General features: G+C 30.9%; 2 long non-coding RNA genes across 8 annotated transcripts; one reads left to right on the top strand and one right to left on the bottom strand.

Annotated features, from left to right (window-relative positions):
- Positions 1–4,434: 4,434 nt before the first annotated feature.
- LOC143232859 (uncharacterized) lies at positions 4,435–16,007 on the bottom strand. 7 transcript variants are annotated; one of them, XR_013017831.1, is made up of 6 exons: positions 15,932–16,007; positions 14,646–14,838; positions 13,010–13,089; positions 10,649–10,784; positions 10,110–10,162; positions 4,435–5,015 (listed from the first exon to the last, which is right to left on the bottom strand). It is a non-coding gene; the product is annotated as an uncharacterized LOC143232859 (long non-coding RNA). The 7 variants fall into 7 exon arrangements; XR_013017828.1 differs by lacking the exon at positions 15,932–16,007 and adding an exon at positions 14,989–15,598; XR_013017830.1 differs by lacking the exons at positions 4,435–5,015; positions 15,932–16,007 and adding exons at positions 6,899–9,248; positions 14,989–15,598.
- A 2,071-nt stretch (positions 16,008–18,078) lies between these two features.
- On the top strand, positions 18,079–20,583 carry LOC143231554 (uncharacterized). The gene is made up of 2 exons (XR_013016978.1): positions 18,079–18,196; positions 18,642–20,583. It is a non-coding gene; the product is annotated as an uncharacterized LOC143231554 (long non-coding RNA).
- Positions 20,584–21,670: the final 1,087 nt, after the last annotated feature.

Genomic DNA, 21,670 nt, shown 5'->3' on the forward strand with positions numbered 1-21,670 from the left:
TCAGCAATTTATAATTTAGTTCTGATATATACTTATTTTACTCTTGATGAATAATTTTTATTAATACAACTTAATTATGGAAATAAAATCTTATTTTTAATTTAAAAACTGAGAATGTTGGTGTTTTAAATTAAGCTATGGGCTATCTGTGCTCTCCCCACCACGGGTATCGAAACTCAGTTTTAGCGTTGTAAGTCCGCAGACATGTCGCTAAGCCACTGGGGACAAAAAATGGAAATAATAAATAAAATAAAACAAGATATGTACGGAAATCACAGAAATTGCATTGTATTCAGCCACATTTGTCAGTAAAAGTAAATTAACTTTAAGACATATCAAAAGAAAATTAAAACATGAACTGAACGGTAATGATACACTAAGAATGTTTTTATCTATACTTCTGAAGAAGAGCTGTTTTAAATCTGAAGCATTAGGCTTAATAACATTTTTATTCATTTATCGTAAATCAAGACTCGCGATATCTGACATTTCCAATGATGAGAGAAGTTTCTGAAGAACTGTTATGATGTTCCAGAACGGAAAACACTTCCATAAACTATTTAAGCTTTTAATATTTCTAAAGAAACATAATGTCTGTTCTATATACCAAAATTGTATTTGGGAGAATATCTCTGTGCCAGATTAATTTCTTATTTTCTCATCTACACTGCTACAAGTGACAGATATATTTCCATGCACCAGTTAAACGTACAGATGTTTCCTGCTTCATCATCCACATAAGGTATGAGGCGTTCTTTGCTCCACAAACAGAAGCTACTTGTAGCTCATATGCACTAGCTACAGCTTCTGACATTCCTGTTTTATACCAATTGAAGCTGACAATATGCAACAGCAAATTAAGTAAGAATGCAAATACGTCTGCTGTAAGAATTTAAAGCTACATATATTTCTTCCTATACTGGAAGAAACTGGTAACGTTCTCATTTTAGTTGCTAACTTCTAACTCGACCCACGAGTGTAGTTTTTGTAAATTTGTTTGTTTTAAATTTCGCACATAGCTACACGAGGTCTATCTGCGCTAGCCTTCCCTAATTTAGCAGTATAAGACTAGAGGAAAGTTAGTTGTCATCACCACACACCGTCAACTCTTGGGCTACTCTTTTACCAACAAATAGTAGGCTTGACCCTCACTTTCTAACGCCCTAAAAGGGTGAGCATGTTTTATGTGATGCGGATTCGAACTCGCGACCCTGAATTTATGAGTCGAGTGCCCTAACCACCCGGCCATGGTGGGGCCTCTCTGTAAGTAGCGATAAGGAATGATAAAAAATTATTTCCGTAAATTTACACACATTTAAGACGAATTAACTCCGAAACTAATTAGACTTGTTATTAATTTGACAAGAGTCCATGTTACAAAGATGCGTGTATGGTTAAAAAAATTAAAACACCACACTTCAAAGATTATTGTGTTGTTTACAGTTAACTCTTCTATTTTAAGACAGCTTTCGTTAATTTACAGGTTCTATATATTTTTTACTACTTCGTTTTTTTCTTTTCTTTTCCACAAATGTCGGTCGAAAATGTTTGGAAAGATACTCTTTACTCCAGACTCTCATAATTTTCTACTACACAGTAACTGTTATGGCATATTGTGCTAAACACACAGTTTCGAAACCCGTGGGCACAGCAGAGATAGCCCATTGTGTAGTTTTGTGTTTAACAATAATTTAACTGTAAACAGATCCGCTATCAAATATTATAGATTAAAGCTGATAATAGTTTTTACTAATATTGAAATACCTTTAAAGTAACTTAAAAAAACGTGAAGTTTACCTGTTTCTTGATAAAAACCATTTAGAATCGAAATCTCATTAATTCGATCGAGCGTGGTCTGTTGGTTAACGTATAGGACTATAAATATACACATATATATATATATATCAATCTGCTCGTCAGTCTTTTACGCTTTGTTATCGAAATAAAAATTTTGCTCCACGCTTTAGATAGCCATAAGTGCGTTAAATTGGTTACAGTCAAACCCTACTGTTCAATCAGATAAAAATAACTCACGAGTTGAGGTTTGCTGTTACCTTCCTTTCTTTGTGAACCTGACAATGACCGAAGAAGGTTGAAATGTTGTTCCCTCATCTACGTAAAATATTTTCTCAACCCAAACGAGCCGTTTTTACATATATTTTTCTCTACAAGTGGGTTTTCTCGACATCACTGAATACTATTTTAGATTTATTATTAACTTTTCATATAGAAATGGTTCAGAGGGTGAAAATTGGGGAACACATAGTTACAAGTTATAATTGCTGTATTAGGTTCAGCATTTTACTGAATATGAAAATAAGAAATAATAGTATTTAAGTTAAAATTTCAAAACACATTTTGAAGGGATACAACAAGAATTATCTATTCTGAATTGAGCAGCTGAGCAAATAGGGGAAAAAAAATTTATAAACTTTTTTCTGTACTCAAATATATAATTCTTAAAGAAAGAAAAAGAGTAACCACAGGTTGCCTTAGAAAGGTTTATTTGTTTTGGAATTTCGCACAAAGCTACTCGAGGGCTATCTGTGCTAGCCGTCCCTAATTTAGCAGTGTAAGACTAGAGGGAAGGCAGCTAGTCATCACCACCCACCGCCAACTCTTGGGCTACTCTTTTACCAACGAATAGTGGGATTGACCGTCACATTATACACCCCCATGGATGGGAGGGCGAGCATGTTTAGCGCGACGCGGCGCGAACCCTCATGGGCAAGATAATATTTCCCTCAGGATTTTGAAGAATTGGATGTCTGAGCCATTTGCTACTATTTTTTTTGTAAGTTCTTGACTAGTCAACAAGGATTAATGAATTCCGAATTACCTAATATCATTCATATCTTCAAGGGAAGTGATAGCAGTTATACCAGTAGTTATAGACCTATTAATCTCACTTAAATTGTGGAAAAAGTTTGAAAGTCTGAAAGAAGATGCTTTGTGAAGTAATTTAACAAAGTTTAAAATTTTATTAAAAAGTCAACACTAGGGGGGAAATATTGCCCTAGGAATCTTTTAACATTCTTTGGAAAGGTCATTGCTTATGTAGATGAGGGTAAAAGTACAGATTTGTTATATCTGGATTCTTGGAAATCATTTGACAAGGTGACACATAAAATGCTGGAAAAAATTCTTTGACTGTGAATAATAAGTTAATTGAGAAGAAGAGAGGTTAGATATTAGAAGTGGAGTATCTCAGGGCTCAGTCTTGGGATCTTTGCTTTTTTTTTATTTACAACAAGATACAAATGAAGGAACACAATAAATTACTTTTAATATTATAGATATACTAAAATGTATTGCTAACTGTGAAGAGAATGCTACTGCTTTACAAATGGATTTATCATGTAGAGAGTTCTGGAAATAAATGGCAAATTGGCTTAAATTATAACAAATGTAAGATGATGCATATGGTTTACCATAATTTAATCTATATGTACAAGTTGGATGATAATCACTTTAACAGTGTCATAAAAGAAGTGTTCTTAGTGAAATAGTTGATTGGTCCCTAAAACCAAAGCAGTGTGCTGTTGCTAGTGGAATAGAGGAAAAAGATTTTCAGGTTATTCCTTCAGAAATATTGAACACAAGTCTAAAGAAGTTACAATTTCTTTGTATAGGTTATTGTTAGGATGCATTTGGAATATTTTGTTCAGTCTTGGCCTCATTACTTCAAGAAAGACCTTGAATTGTTGGAAGGGGTTCAGAAGAGTGTTATAAGTATGGTATCTGGGATGGTTGAGTTGTCTTATAAGAAGGGATAAAAACTATCCTATTGTTTTCACTTGAAAAAAAGAGAAAAATTTGGATTAAATCTGATGGCAGTGTTTAAGATTGTAATAGGAATTAATAGTTTTGATGCATTTTTTTTTCATATTTAACAGTTAAAGTACAAGAACTAGGGAACAAAATTATAAATTTTGGCAGGGCAGGAGTCATCTTCACTTAAGTCCAATTTTATTTTTCATAGAGGATGGTTGGTCTTGGCAATGGGTTACTTTCTGGTGTTTTGGATACAGTAAATATAAGCCAGTTTAAAAAAAAAAAAAAAGCTTTAAGTGTTGTTTTATGAATTTGTTTATTGATAAATAGTTTTAGTTTATTTTAGACGACAGAAGAGCTGAGATGTTTTTGTTGTTTTTTAATTTCAAGCAAAGCTACACAACTGTGCTAGTTGTTTATAATTTAACAGTAAAGACTAGATAAAAGGCAGCTAGTTATCACCACACACCACCAACTCTTGGGCTACTCTTTTATTGATAAATAGTGAGATTTACTGTCACATTATAATGCTCACAGATAAAATTGTGCACATATTTCATGTAATGGGGATTTGAACCCTCATCCATTAGATTATAAGTTGAGTGTCCAAACCACATGGCCATGTTGGCCCCAAGTGAAGATAAACCAATAGGTTTCATACTGTCTCAAAACATGTTTATTTCTGAGAGTAACAATACAAACTGAAAAATAATATGCCTCTCGATAGATCGGTTTAATATTCTGCAGTATAATGTTTGGATGGTTTACAGTTTATTTCTGAGAAAATGATTGAGAAACAATTACAGTTGTGTTAAAAAATATAAGGAGATTAATGATAATATATTATGCAATTATAATGACTTTTCAGTATATTTTGCTGTACTTCCACTGTGCTGTCTTCCTTTTATTAGTGCTTATGAAGTTCTGAAAACAAGTTGAGTTTGTCCTTTAGGTCTAAAACTAGAAACCAACTAGCTACCAATCTTCCAAACAAATGAACAACATTAGTTGACAGTTTGAATAGCCAACTGCCACTTTACTATTCACATCCAGAATAACCAATGGAGAGACAACAGTTTGACATTCACAAAGTTAATGGTCATTCCTCAATTGCCATCTATCTCTGCATATCCCACATTAGTCGTTTGGTTTAGTTACCTCTTTGAAGTTGTATTTTTTAGTAGATAAACATTCAGTAAGGCCACTTTATATTGTTTTGGAGGTAAAACTTGTACTTGCATCTAGATCATTGAAATAACCACATCCTGAGTTACTTATGTTTAATTAGTTGTTTTACATAATCAACACTATTACTTTTTCACATACCTCAGTTTTCATACAATTTCTAGTGAAATATAAAATTATTCTTCAGCATGTCTAATTGAGAAGTGTTCAGTAGACAATACTGCTATTTTTTTTTACTTGTATGAAATGTATAGTTTATGTCGTGGAAGCCGAAAGTGCACTTGCTACTTCGTATAGTACATTTGCTGATACTTCTGTGATTTTGTATAGTGACAGATTATAACAGTGGAAACTTTCAGTTCAGGACTATACATTGGGTCATTTAATTTTTACTATAATGGTCTGGGAACAAGCCAGTCATACTTTTCTTTTTATACCAATTATTTCTATAGTTATTTTGAATATATTATCTTTTGATATAACATAACCCACACCATTATAATATGAAAGCATTATAAAATTCAAATTTGAATATGATCTATTCATCTAGGACATTGAAAATAAGTTAAGAATAACACAACACAACACTTACTTTATTAAAAAATGTTAAATAGTGATGAATAATTATTGTAATACAAAACTAGCTTCTACACTAACAATTTGACCATTGTATTCGTAGAATAAACACACAGTGTTTGTTCCACGGTAGTCATAAGTTACTTCTACCTGTTTAAAACTTCAGTTAAAATGTATACCAACAACTTATGTTTGAGGAGGCTAATAATATAGTGTGTAATATGCCATTCCTGTCTATCAATAGAGTTATGTCAACATTATTTTAGAAAGCAATAAATACTTCTTTATTTATCATTATTAAGTACTAATGAGCACTCATTCAGATATTTAAATAAGTTTTTGTGTATTGAGAGTTAAGCATATAGCTACACAATGGGCTATCTGCACTGTACTTGCCACAAACACTGAAATAAGGTTTTAAAATAATGTAATGTGTTTCAGTGCAACAAGGGATGTGTTGGTCCATTTCAGCTTTCTCATTATCTAAGCCAAACTAAAACTATTAAATATGTAAATTAACAAATTTAAAACTAGCACTTTTCATTCACATATCTATCAAGCTTTAGTTTAAAAAATCAATCAAATATACTTCCTCTGCAACATCTGATGGCAACCCATTCAATAAGCCAACGATCCTATTTGAAATATAAATTATCTTCATTGAAACACTGCTTCTATCTTCCCTAAATCTATACTTGTCCCCCCCCAAGTTCTGTAATTCTTTTGTTAAGTGTGAAAAATGTTGATGCATGAACATTATCAATTCTTTTTAAAATCTGAAACACTTCAATCAGATCCCCTTTAACTTTTTCTAAGACAAAATAATTTTAAGGAAGTAAATCTCCCCTTGTGTGACAGCCCTCCATTACAGGAATCATTCTTTGAACCCATCAGAACAATTTTAGTGTATTTCCAGAAGTACACAAAACTCCAAATGTGGTATAATTGGTGACCTATACAATGAAGTTATAAATTTCAGATCAGTATTCAACATTTTTTTAGATACAACCTAAAGTTCTGTTTGCCCTATCACTAGCAATAGCACAGTGCTTGAATGGTTTTAGAGATTGATCAGCTAGTTACACCAAGATCCTTATCTTTCATGACACTATTAAGGTTATTCCTATCCATATTATACTTAATTGGAATTATGATAACACAAAAAATTGCATTTATCATACTTAAAACCCTACTGCCCTCTATCTACTATTTCAGATGTGAAATACTGCTTAATTATTCCTTAGTGAAAATAAACTATGCAAAATTTAGTAATGCAGTCAGCAGATCCTAAGTTTCCTTTATCATCCCACTAGGGTCTGACCAACATTTTAACCTTTTCTTTACCCTTATTGTAACTAGATCCTTAGCATTAATATTTAATTTTCACCTAAACTTTTTCCAAACATTCATTTTGATGCCCTAAGTTTCCTCTTTTTTTTTTTAATACCATAACAATTTAAATATCTTAAATTTATGATGCTTTTCTTTAATTTTCTCTTGCTCTTTATGACTCAACCTGGTTTTTATTTGCAGCTACCCTTTTCTTTAAGGAATATTTTTACCTTGAATATTTAAAGAAGAATCTCATCTAATCAGTATCTGCAAATAACCCAGATGGATTCAATCTCCTTGCTATTATTTTTGATATCATCAATTTCAAAAGGATGCAAATTAAATTTCACGTATAAAACCACTCCTCCTTTTGTTCTTTATCAACAACCTATAAACATGCATTTCAGAGGAATTTCTGTCATCAACATTATCTATGTGCAAGTTATTCTAGTTACATCAAAATTGTCCATTCCTTTTTGTGCTGTCATCATTTATTTTATACTTCTAGCACCACAGTAGTAACAATTAAACCTACCCTTATAACCACTTGTATCAATTCATGCATTAACTATAAAGATGTTGATAAAATAACCAAATTTTATTTTTATTTTCTTATCTATCTTACTTTATTTGTGCTGTTGATTTTATTTTCTAGCATAACAAACCACAATTATAATATTGCTTGCCATGTTTCTTGACCTAGAAACATTATTTTAACGTATTAGACAAGTTTTTTTTTTTTTGTTGCAATGCATCTTGTGATTTGAATTGTTACCTTATATCCTGTTGTTTATCAAATGTCTTGCACTTATAGAAGGTTTAAGTGATTTAGCTAAAAAAATGTAGAGACAGTCCAAATACATTTAATACAAAGGCAGAGATGCCAACTATTTCAAATGACTGAGCGATTGTAGACAGAGCCCTTTCACAGTTTTAGTGCTTAGAAAACGAGAAATACCCATCTATGCGAGCACTGATGGCGTAACTATTGATTCACCCACGTACCAAATATGGAGAAGCACCGCGCTCAAACTATTGGTAGACGTCGGAGATACAAATATTTTTTATTATTTCAAGCACAAACATGATTATTGCAAGTAGCCATTTGGACTGTCTTTTATTTATTATCAAAATTTATTTGTATCTAACTAGTAATTTTCTTTTCACCCCTTTCAAGCCCTGGGGAAATAATTTATCACTTTATTGTATAGGCCTATATTATATATAATAATTTGGGAGTTGCAACAAGTCATAATATTTGTCTGTATGAGCGTATAGTCATAATGTATACACCAAAATCGTAATGGTTGGCATCTCTGCAAAGGGAGCTTAGTTTTGAAACAAAATACTTGTTGCTTTTAGATTGACATTAAACCCATTAACGTTAGTTCAATGAAAAAATGTGATGCCATTTACTTCAAAACTTTTGTTACATTGTCAATGAGCAAGGACGAATTGTTTATTTTTCTCACTGCTGAAAGTAAAGGTTGGCACTGATTTAGTAATAACCTGGGCTCCAGAGGAATTCATGTTACTGTTTTGTTTTTAAACTTAGGCCTTGTAGATATTTTAATGTGATTTAGATTGCATTATGCTCTCACTCATGTCATGAAATAGCACTGTTAATGAACAAAACCAGTTTTGTGTTGTTAAGAAGGTACTTGCATGTTGAATTTACATTATTCTAACGTATATTGTTATTAATTTATTTCAACTTGACAAACATGTTAAAACACAGTTTACAGTTCTCTAATTTAAAATTTAATAGTTAGTTCTTTTAAATAGATAAATACATAACACCAATACACATATTCAGTAAAACACACTTAACTCACTCATCTTGTTGTTTGTCAATCAATAAGAACAAAGCTACACAAAGGGATATCTTTGATCAGCCCACCCAACAAAGCTTGAAGAACCCAGATAGAAAAACTGTCAACAAATTTCACAGATTCCTTTCCTCTTCATCCACACTATGGTTGCAGGACAAATGTTTTTGCTGAAAACTTTCAGATTCCAAAGCTGAAGAGCCATTCTAGGAAGACCGTTTCCAGCATTACCATTGACTTCCCACCATCTAAGACAACTTTAAGATGAACAACTATGCCTAATGTATGATAACAGAAAGCAATATTGGAGCATCTTCTTTTAAGCCCTCAGGATTTTCTTTGGGTACTGCTGTTTAGTCTACAACAATTTTTTTCTTGTAGAATCTCAAGGTACCATTGCATACAGACAGAACTTTCCATTTTTCATTGGCATGATTGAAAATTCTTAAACTATTGTAAAGAATTTCGTGATTTTAAGACATGTAACAAATCCTTGAATTTATCCTGATTTTGTTGCATTCACTTATGTCTTCGTTCTTAAGCATTTCTTGCCTTCAACAGGAATATTAATGTCAGCTTTGCAGGATATCATTTCCATAAAAAAAGTCTTATTATTGATAAATTTAAAAAAATCAAACCACATGTAATAAAATTTGTACACCATTCACTTTTCATTATATTCCTTATTTAGTTATGAGAATAGTGATGAAATTAATATTGTTGTTATTTAACCTATCCATTTAGTTTGGACTTTTTCTTAAAACATAATATGGTATTTCCATTTTACATCTTAATCCTCATATAGAGACAATCACAGGTTGAACTACACATTTGTTGTGATAATTATTAATCATCAAAATTTGTAAAAATGCACTCCTTGTACCTTACAAATCTTTGTTTGATCCTTGTTTGGGTAATGTTTATTTTTGGTGTTCTAACTGAATGGGTTTACTAACCACAACTTGAAATGCAAAATATAGTAAAGTTAGGAAGAAAATCTTAATTAAAAAGACAGTAAAAAGTTCCTTCAGCCAGTGTGATCTTACTCAAGTAATAATGTTAAAATAAAGATATCAGATTTAAAATACTATTTGACATAATTATGGTTCAGGAATTTATCATAAGAATTAATATAAAATTAAGATGTGCTAGTAATTTTCTTAGTTTATTAATTATTTTATTTCCTTTAACATTATTTACAATGTGTATGATTTTAAAATTTTCTATGTGATATTGTTAGTGGTGGGTGATAATGATGTTGCCTTCCCTCTGGGCTTTTAGCACTAAATTGGGGACAGCTAGTGCAGATAGTACTCTTTTTTTTTTTTATAAAAATCATGTCAATTACTTGAAATAAAAAGAAATTGCTTCTTTTTTAAGATAAGCAGGAACTTACACTATTTGTGTACTCACCACAGATATTGAAGTCTGGTTTTGTCCTTTGGCTTATCGCTGTGCCACTAGATCTGAAAATATTATCAAATATTGTTTAACATGTAAAATAGAAAACGTTTGAGCTTTGAATTTTTTATTGCTTTTATACACAATAGTGTGATCTTGGCAATTTCTGAGCAGTGGTAATACATAAACTCCACTGTTTATTTGAAAAAGAAACTTAGTTTTGCTACGATACTAAAGTTCTTATTACAGCTGAGAAACATCTAACCTTAAATTGCATTGGATGTTGAATCTGCTACATTCCCCAATCATAACAGTGAATTCAAAATAACAAAAATCTTCTCTCATGTTCTGCTGATATAATTTCCTAAAATTATATTTACTGACAATGTATGAGTGGTTTTCATCATTTGTTTGTACGTTTCATAAGGCAAGTGTTGTTATTGCCTCAGTTCTACATGTGGAAGTAGTTTTAATTGGTAAAAGATGTCTTGGCCTTACTTCCTGTGTGTTGTAAAACAAATGTTACTGTTGCAAATATACAAATAGCTGACCTCTGATTTTGCATCTGTCATAACTCTCACTAAGTCTGTGATAAACTGGTTCTTCTCCCATTCTTGGAAGGGTATTTTATTAATTGTTTCCAGAACAAACTGTGCTGTCATCCTCCATATGGTGCTGTTGCAGTGCCTATAAACAGGGACCAACTATTTATTTAATATACCTTTCATGAACATGATACTCAACTAGTCTTATACAAGGTAACTCTTTATGGCTGAAGTTTCTTTCCAAACAAATATATCCTGAGATATCTTTGTGTACATAAGTGACAGAGGAATTTTTAGGCCTCATTCAACTTGAATGCAAATGTACCAAAGGAAATTAATAGAAAAAAGAACAACAAAAATGGATATTTTCCCATATTTAATAAAAAAAAAAAATGAAATTATATTAATAACTGATATAAGTTTTAGCCTTGTGCTTTATCTTTAATTTTATCTCTAACATTACATTTTTGTGATAAGGAAGGAATAATATTTACCGTAAGTTGAATACTATTGTTATCATCCTGTGTTTTGTTTTCATATCCATTATATTAAACAGATAAGCTTGTTCTTACTTTAACAATTTAAAATATTACTGAAAAGTAAACTGATGTGTATCTTCAGGCTTGGCAAGTTACCCTATTCCAACTTTTCAGGGAAAATATTGGCCACCGTATTGTTCAAGGCTTCTTCAATCCAACATATTTTCAGTTCACAAAAAGTTATCAAGTCATGAGTAGTGACATTGATAAAAAACCATCACAGTTTGACCAATGTAGAACTACAACTATCTCTTTCCAAACCTGTGCAGACAAGTTAATTTGCTGTAGTGTACTACTTTTAGCAATAATGGAAAGTAAAAAGTCTTGGAATACCATTAATGAAATTAATTTTGTATCAATAATGCTGACAGATATCAACAAAGCTGTTTCAGTCAATCATAGTTAACTGTTACCAGTATCATGAACAATATGAGACAACAGTGTTTCACAGATTCTTTTCATGAACCAACTGGATCAAACTCGGGCACTTCTAATTCCATTCCAAACATAATTTCTGAGCTAAGTACCTTAGAATTCAATGAGTGGTTAGCAGAGATAAATCCAGGCTTTGAAGAAAAGGAAATAGAACCCCTTGGAAAGTGTTTCAGATTGTCATTTACGAAATTAATCGCTGCATATAGACTTTCTAGACAACTTTGAGCACCATATTACATCAGATCTGAACCCTTTAATCTGGTGTTCAAAAACCATCACATGGAGTTCTTCCGAATGTGAAAGGCTTGAGCATCATGAACCTCATAATAATGGAAACAAATTCTAAGCTGTTAATCAACCATGTGATAAATCTCAATTTCATTAAACTTCAGTTTCTGATTGAAAACTAGAAACCAAACGACTGTGATGTCTTTACAATTTTCAGCTAATATTCCTGAAATGTATTTTATTGTATTGACAATATGATAAATACAAACAATACCAACACTTCTAAAACATGTTCCCCCACTTCTATACTGAACACTACACCAAGGGTAAGTGATATGTTTACTGACTTGTAATGACAAAATCTGGGGTTTCATTTCTTGCAGTAGACAGAGTACATTAAAACCATTGTATATCTCTACCCTAAAACTAATAAACACTGAAAAATATCGTTCATGAACTCTAATTACATGAATAATGTCATTTCACTGTTATATCCTCACAATTATTTGCAATTCTTTAACAACATATAATTAAAGTTACAACATAAAGTAGTAATATAATGCTTCGCATACAACTTGTTATGCAAATGAATTATAAAATAATTAGATACAAACCAGTTGTGTTCTACCAAGTAAACCAAAATATCTTTTCCAGATTCCTTTACAAATTCATAGAGCTTCTTTATGGTTAAAAAAGGCTTAATCTCAACAGAAGGAAGTTTCATCTTCTTCTGTGTAATCTGATTATGTTTTAGATAACATTTCTTAGATAGTTTGACAGAAAAGTTTCGTGTATAATTTCAAGGAATGTTAGACATGATTTGTTAGTATGTTAGAACCTTGTCAATGTTAATGAACTGCAATTTGGATCAAGATAATCATTAATTATAATGTATTCTATTATAAATGAATATTTTAGCTGTAATAGCACTTTAATATGAATGATAAAAAATGCCTAACAACACACTATTCAGTTGTTAAGATAATTCACTTAAATTTGTTCTTTGAAATCACGATAAAGTAGAGCATGTTGCTAAGTGTTTCACATATATTTCTATAACCCAAATATATATATAAGCCAATAACCTACAACAATATTGTACATTCAAATTACATTTATTACTTTAGAGAAAGAACTTCAGAGATTTTAAAATATAGTAACTTACAATTTTACCAAGTTTTCCATCTTTCTATTTTCCTGAAAAGGATGTAACCAATGAAAGGAGGTGAAAAGCAGGATTATTTTCTGTAACAAAAATTGATTGTTGTTTTAAGGTTAAAAGCACAATAAATATTAAAACAATATTGACTTCATTTATATGCAAAAACGGCTCGTTTGGGTTGAGAAAATATTTTACATAGAAGAGCGAACAACATTTCGACCTTCTTCGGTCATCATCAGGTTCTATGTAAAACATTTTCTCAACCCAAACGAGCCGTTTTTGCATATAAATTTCTCAACAAGTGGGTTTCTCGACATCACTGAATATTGACTTCATTCTTTTATTTGTAAAGGCTATACTTCCAATATATAAAATTTATATTTAAATATGAAAAATAAAGTTGTACCATATGTTATTGTCTGTCATTCAATGTTAATTTCTATAAAATCTACAATAGCCAACAGATAAATAGCAATTACTCAAGTAAATATCACTAAAGCACTGTCTTGACACCCTCTGACAACTGAGCAGCAAGCATAAGATTTTGATATCCATAGTTGGTTGAGCACGTATAGCTCATTCTGTAGCTTTGCTTTTAACAGAAAAAAAAAAAACAAACAGTAAATCAATTTTGTTTAATAATGTGTAAAAAAAATTATAAAATCGTATTTTTATTTATCCAAAAGTATACAGCAAGTAGACCCAAAGTGCAAAAATATTATAGGTTCATGATATTAAATTATCAGAAAGTTTTCATTTCCACATTTTCATTATATGAGATTAGAAGTGCCTGAGTTCAGATTACCAACAAAAGTGCTGACCCTCAAACATGGAGCAAACTAGCAGTTACTCATTTTAACACATATGTAAATTAAGCCAAAATATATTGCCATCATATGCATTACAGCCAATATAAATTCAAATAAAAAATAAATTATTTCTCTATTAGTTTACTAGCATTAGATACTTTTCACCTAAATATTTATCTTACATATTTAAATATTTTGGATATTTATGTTAAAAAAGAGCCATTCAGTAAAATAACATGTTTAAATGTGGTCATTATTGTAATGTAAATCATAAACTGACCAATGAAATTAAATTTATATTTCAATATGCCCCATCATTGTCTAGTGTATAAAGCATTTGCTTCAAATACTGTGACTTTTATATCTTTTTAATACAAGGTTAAAGGTAGATACTATACAAATGTAAACATATAGTAGCTTACAGGTTTGTAGCTTTGTTTTGTGTACTGACAAATTGTATCAGTGAATGCAGGAAATATAGTTAAACATTACAAATTTGATGGAGGAAGCCAAAACAAACCTTAAAGTTAGTAATTTGGAATTTTATGAGTTATTCTATCCAGACAAATAAACTTGAAACCATATTATGACATTTATAACTTTATTTTGTATGCAATTTTGGATTAATTATCACAAAAATTTTCAAAACATAAGATATTCAGGGATGGACAGGATTAATACTGAAAATTCAGGAAATATTAGTAAAAAAAGGAGAGAGATCTGCAGGAAAACTAACTGTAATGAAACTACCCAGTTACTTCAATATATATACAATCAAAGAATAATTTCTAAAGCATATCTCATGAGTGCTTTCCAATTAAACAACCTACCTAAAGCCAGAATACTTTGACTATCATGAGACAGAACTGTCACATTCAGGTTTGTAATATCTCCAACATCAGTTTCCATACATTCCTGGTCTTTACTACTCAGTGTTTCCATGACAAAAACATGAGGGAATTCTTCTCTACAAAATATCTATATCATCGTCATCTCAAATCTCTTCCCTAATCGCTTTATAACCTAGAAACATCGAATTATATATAAGTTCTGTAATAAAAAGTTATAAATTACCCATTGTAGAATGTCTGCAAAATTTATTAGCTTCAAGTGGATTCCTCAGAAATATAAATGCATAAAAGACATTATTACAATTGTGTTAAAAGTACTTACAGGGAATTATTACTTTAGAGATAACATGATATCAGTTTCTCTTAATATTCATGGGAGGAAGTGTCGATGCTGAAGTATGGTATGAGCAGAAATAAGTATTGGTAAACATATCGACATATAATTACTATAAATGTTATCATCAATGCTATACATTCTAAAGACAACCCCTATTATCCTTCGTTCGTCCATATACTGGTCTAACTAATCAGGACTCCAGTAATGGGTGATATTGCCCAACTCCAAGGTGCTAAGTGGGTCGACATATTATTTGAAGATGTTGATATTGACAGCTGTAATATACTCTTGGAAGATGCATCACATTCCATCAGTTGATGCTAAAGATGCCCTGATAAAAGCTATTTCAGGGCAGCGATGAAGACGCCTCGTAATCTTATCGGTACTCGTATAATAATCATACAGTATTAGTGAGAGACTGCCACTGATGTTCATAGCAATAATACTTTATAGTTTATAGGGATTAGTAAACCATACCAAAACAGTTTTGAATAAGCAACCTGGCAAATAATGTGACTCAATCTCATATAAACAGAATTTATCAGAACTACTTCATGACATAGCTTAACATTTGTAAATGGTGTGATGTAACCGAAAATTGGTTGCTTTTGGAAAAGGTATGTAACAGACCTTTCCAATGTAAATCTTTATATGCTCAAATCATTGAAATATATTCAAATGAGAATTTAAATTTTTCGAAGCGAAAATATTTATTGTACTTGAAAGCATCGAAAAAATAGTTTTGGTTTGTCAGAACAATTCGAAAATAGACCTGCAGCAAGTCATACGACACTAATGTCAAGGTTAAAAACCGCCAAAGTGCCCCAGGCGACAGTACGTAAAAAAAAAAAAAAAATCTCAGTCTAGGAACGAGATCAACCACTGAATAATTAAATAGATATGCATGTTATTGTACACACAGACATACCAGTCACGTGACAGGTGTAGTAACTATGCGATCAGAGACTAGATGGATTATGGAAAACGTGTAGAGAGAAGTGGTGAGTCTCCAAAGTTATTTTGATATAATGAACTCAACTTCTGTATACTGAAGAAAAATCTTATGAACTGTTGAGATACAAATTATATCTACGAAGTGTTTTAAGAACGTATTCGAAATAAACAATACTTTAAATTTACAGCGAATGGTAGATTCCAATATTATTTATCTTGATAAACCCACAAAGAAATTAATTATTTGCTTTTATATTAACTTAAAATGGAAAATTTATTCGGAAGGTATTTCATGCAACTTCTGCATTATAAGGATATTATTTGATATTTTGTAGTTTGCAAGACACCTCAAAATTATATATTGATACATTTTACTAACGTATTATTCCCAAAAGAACCTGTATTTTCATAACTGATATTAACATAAACAGTAACAACAGTTTTACTACGTTTATCTGTGACAAATAAGAATTTTGCAAGGGAAACACAAACGGAAATCAAATGTACCTATAGATATAACATAATATAAAAAAAAAGATCGTGTGTAATTTCATAAATTTCCAAGTTTGTGTGATTAATTTCATCAGTTAACTCAGAAACTAATAAAGAAACAAAAGTCTACTGTTAAGAAACTGTTTTGACACGTTTTATATTTCTCACGAAAAGTAACATTTATGTTGTTATTTTACAGAGTGAGTCATAATTAATATTATAACTAGTGCGTCGTGCTCATTGTGAAAATCTTAAAATTCCAACGGTCACACAAAACGTGCTAAAAATATTAACGCTCTGTTGTTTTCAATAGTGCATGTTCCAGCCGAGAACCTCAACTGTACTCGATGATACCAAAGAGATGCTGACAGGTGCTATAAGTATATATGACACTCAATTACTTTAAACTGTTCACATTGAACACAAATAAATGAAAGACTTTTATAAATATGGAATTTTAGTTCAACAAATACGTTTTTTGATACTAAAGACATTGTTAGAACAATAAAAAAGTAACACTGTGTAAATAAATGCTTAGCCATGTACTTTTAATGCTTTTAGATCCATGTCCTCCTGGTCACTATGACAATGGATTTCAAACTCACTGCCTGCCGTGACTAGGAGGGACTTACATGACATCTTTTGCTGCTGACACCTGTGTAGCTTGTCCTGAAGACGAAATTACTGATGAAGAAGGAGCTGATAATAAAGATCTTTGTAAAAGTAATGGAACAAAAGGGTTTTAAAGTTTCCTTTTATTATTTCCTTAACATTTTAAAAATGTTTATTTTTGTTCAAACAGATTGTTATAATAAGACACTTCTTCGTAACTTTCATGGTTCTTTAGGCCCGGCAGGGCCAAGCGTGTTAAGGTGTGCGACTCGTCATCTGAGGGTCGCGGGTTCGCATCCCCGTCGCGCCAAACATGCTGGCCCTTTCACCCGTTGGGGCGTTACGATTTGATAGTAAAAAAAAATTATGTACCATAATAAGTGAAGAAGCTAATTATGAAACTTAATGCAGTAAGTGAATAGCGATTAAACACGCTGGCTTTATTAAGTAGTCAATGGAAAGACGGTTTGTTTCATTTGTGTTATATATTTTTACAATTTAAGTGAATCGAAGTTAATTTAACTGTATCATATTGAGTTGTATAATATGTCAATTATCGTAAAGAAAATGTCGAGATTTTTCTTATATAGTGTGATCACGTGTTTTTGGAATGGAAAGCCAGTCGGTTTCTTGATATATTGTCTATTAATTTAAATATGTTGGAAAACTTAACTGATTTCCCGGTATATAACTATATAGTTGTTGTTATTACATAACTGTACTACTTGTCTACTAGTAAGGAGCTCAAATAATATAATAGGTGTCATTTTTCTTTGCTAATTATCTATTAAAAGTGTAAAGAAAAAAACGTATATATACAGTTGTCAAATTGTAAAGGTTGTTATTAATATTTAATATGAAAATATAAATGTAAGAAATATCATATTTATTTAATTAAATGTTTAATATGTTAAATCAAGTTTATTTTTAGTTTAAAGAATTATACACTTTCTTATTATTATTAAGTTACATTTGAAGTTTTCTTTCTGTTTTATGTAATCGATACAATGTGTAAAACGGTTTTAAAATCAACTCTCTCTCTTAAGATCCCCTTGGCTTTTAAACCTACAGTTGTAAGATGTCCTTGGTGGATGGAAGAGCTAACACTAATTTCGATTTTTCTTATTACTTTGTGGTAAGTTACATGTTATCTTCCAGTTCTTGATAATTAAAGTATGTGGAACAGAGGTGAAAGAGCATCTGACCTCAAAACCCAATTATCTTTAAAGTGAACAGTAAGGTTGGATATTTGAGAATGTCAAGTGTTTTCAGTGCCCCTTTGGTAGTTAATTTGTGAAAGCACTAATATGAATCTGGTAGAGCTGAATATGTTTAATTAACCCTACAAATGAGGTCAAAATAACTTTTCTGTCATAGTTAACACTTCTCACCAAACTTCTATATGGGGATTTATCAAGTGTTTTTGTAGATCTGTTTGCTTACGAAAAAATCAACAAAAAAAACAACTATTTAGAGTTAATTTTTATTAGTTGTTTATATAGAAAAGTGGAAGAAAAAATCGCGTTTTTATTCCTCGTTTATTTTTTATTTATTATTATTATTATTTTATTATTGTTTAGCATTCTTTGTTGCTTCTGCAACGTGAATGAAAAAGCCCGGGGCGAATGGAAAGCCCTGAAAAACTGCGTCCTCGGGTCTTGTGGTGTTTTTGCCTATACAAAGCTAGAAGACCAGGAGCTTGTAACTGAAAAGATCACTCCTAGTGAATTAGATATTTTAGAAGCTGTTTCAATGATCCCTGAATGTGAGAAGGCCCCGACAAATAAGTTAAAAAAAGAGAAAATAATATGGTGTTAAAGAAAAATCAAACAGAACCAACCATCTTGCAGACAATAAATGAAAAGTACCCGATAGAAAGGAAAACAGAAAGAGCGGAAAACGTGAACAAGCCTGCTTCAGGTTCTGACAAAACTAAATTAAAGAAACGCGTTAGGACAATCGTGAATGATGACAAACCTAAAGAGACATTAAAATCTGATTCACTGACAACGGTTTGTATACGTTTAAAGTTCTTTTTCTTTATAGTACTCAGTATTATACAGCATAAGTATAATAACAAGGATGTGCTCTTTATATTAAACTTTCACTCAGTACAAGTTTATTTCTACCTACATATAAATATATATTGCATGGAGCAACTGAAGTATAATGGAATTAATAGTACATTATTAATGTTAAATTACTGTTATAAAATAATTACAACTATTCTCATATTTAATTTCTGTGAATATCTGACATCTTATTATCTGTATCTGGTTCAAAATTCAATTGATTTCTCATTCATCTAACGTTTATGATTAATATTTAGTAGAAGTGAATCCAAATTTTTAGAGTAAAAAATATTTCACTTTAATGTAATGTAAACCATGTCAAACTGTATAACCAATATCATATCGATGTTGCATGCTTAAAATAAGTGTTGTTAAGAGCCTGGGGCATCTACAACAACTGAAAAGATGCGTTCAGAGAATCCTTAATGTTCAGAGTCATTTGAATACATGTAATTCTTCCATAAGAGACCTGTACATGTTCGATACTATTGAAGTCTGATAAGTCTGTACCCTAGTTAAACTGATCAATCACCTCTTCTTCAATATTATTACATGTGGGAAGACAATTATCATCCATTCAGCTGAAGCCAGAACCAAACGTAAACATATATGGTTGTGTTGAAGGTACTTTAATTGCTATTATGTATAGCCTTAATGACATTTGAAAACATAATGGTCTGAGTGTCCATTCATGATTTTTCATTACCACACATACTTCCACTACTGATATTAAAGTGAGTTATTTTGTGTCTTACTATAACTATAATATACCTTTTGTTGTTAATATTGTCAAGCTTCTTGTGTTTTTTAACCGTACATACACTGAAATGACGATCTGTTGTAACTACGAACATCTAATTCTGTCTTTAACAGATATCACATAATTGCGACGAATCGTTAGATAACGGTAACTTACTTAAAATGTTGATTTTATTATTCTTAGTCCAGTACCAGTGTATTTGTACTATTTTATTACAAGTGATTCCACCATATCTTGTTAATAACACTTCGAGACATTTTGCATCAATGTTTGTTTTTATAGTCAGCCAACTTTCATTGGTCTGATATACATTTAGTGAAATATCCAGTTGTCTTCTTTGGACTTCACTAAGATTATTGAATGTTTTAAAGTACTATAAACTCCGTGATTTACTTCAGTGTTACAATTATGATAAGACAGTTTGAAAATTCTTTCTCTTTATAGTCATTTGTAGTTCAGATTACATAACTTTTCAAGCTTAATTTATATAGGAATGAAATTAGAAGAATAACTGACATTTATTTATAACAGTAGTTTTATCTTGTTTTAGCAAGTTAGTATTTGTAAACGTACAAAATATAAATGTAAAACATTATTTAAAGCTATTGTCTGCTGTATATTACCTTCCTCACTATTTGAGACAATGCTTGAGATATATTTTGTAGTTTCGAGAAAACGTTTATCAGATATCTGAAACCAATTTCATAATTTACAATAAACATTTATTTAATTTTACTCATATTGTACGAAAATGTTTGCTACATAAAGAATAAATTATATATTTTTTAAATGTTTATTGAACGATTATTGTTATTAAAACTTTTTTTTTTTCGATTGATGAGCGTCGCCTCACTAATTATGATTAAATCTTCAGGCAGAAACACCAGCTTTAAAAGTAAAAGACGATGAATGTATTTAGAGGGAGGTGTCAAGCAACATCAGGCCTCCCTCTAATGGACTACAATGCTGATAAAATTGTCACTGTAAGACTTGGCAGTAAATCAGAACATTACCAGAGACAAGTTTTTATTGCTATTGAAAATGCTGAAAACCGAAACATATTTATTATTGGTAGGGCTCCGAAACCAACACCATTGTGTCAATTAAAACGTAGACAAAGCAAACATGATCTTATTGGACATGAAACTAAAAATAATAATCAAATTAAACACGTTGACATACCTCACAAGATTGTTTTTACAAGAACTCCGAAACTGGAACCAAAACCCAAAAATTAAATAATCCATGATCTGCATACAAGCATACCATATTAACAAGAATTACTTTACCTTATCTCATAAGTTACTATTTTTTTACATTTTACTCAGTGTTATAAATAATAAATAAAACATACTTACGAAAAACAAATGATATATTTGCCTGGGTCTTCTTTTTTTTTGCTGTCAACTATCATGAAACTTAAGCTGACTTTTTGATGTACTAAAGGTATTGATACAATCAATAATGTTTTTATGTAATTAAATAATACAACTGAGAACAGGGAATAATAATACACAGAAAACACTGTCCTATAAATGTGATAATATTCTTCAAGAAATTAAGCTGAGCTCTCCTGTGTAATTACTAATTTCCACAGAAGAAATTTGAAACCAAATGATAAAATAGACAAAGCTGCGTGAAGAAAACAACAAACCAGATCGCTTGATAGGTTGAAACTTTAGTTTTCTATTGGGTATAAATAATATAGTGTAAAACACGAAAGATAACTATGAGCATTTGTGAAAGATATAACTGCAAGAGGTGGGTCTGGTTATCT

The sequence above is a fragment of the Tachypleus tridentatus genome, chromosome 11, assembly GCF_004210375.1.
Source record: "Tachypleus tridentatus isolate NWPU-2018 chromosome 11, ASM421037v1, whole genome shotgun sequence".
Taxonomy (NCBI): Eukaryota; Metazoa; Arthropoda; class Merostomata; order Xiphosura; family Limulidae; genus Tachypleus; species Tachypleus tridentatus.